This window comes from Rattus rattus, chromosome X (assembly GCF_011064425.1).
Source record: "Rattus rattus isolate New Zealand chromosome X, Rrattus_CSIRO_v1, whole genome shotgun sequence".
In the NCBI taxonomy this organism is placed as follows: Eukaryota; Metazoa; Chordata; class Mammalia; order Rodentia; family Muridae; genus Rattus; species Rattus rattus.
The window spans coordinates 20,360,243-20,360,458 of record NC_046172.1 but is presented as its reverse complement, the minus strand read 5'-3'; positions in this window follow the sequence as shown (position 1 = coordinate 20,360,458).

Genomic DNA, 216 nt, shown 5'->3' with positions numbered 1-216 from the left:
GGAGTCTCACTCTGGCTGCAAAAGTAAATGGGCGTGGAGTCTCACTTGGTCAGTGTAGAGAGTTGGCATGGAGTTCACTTCATGAAGGGCTAGAGAGTGACGGACACTGGTCACTGCCTAGAGAGGGCGTGGAGTCTCTACCTGGTCAGCGATTAGAAAGTGGGCATGGAGTCTCTCTCTGTTCAGTGCTTAAGCAATACGTAACTGAACAATGAT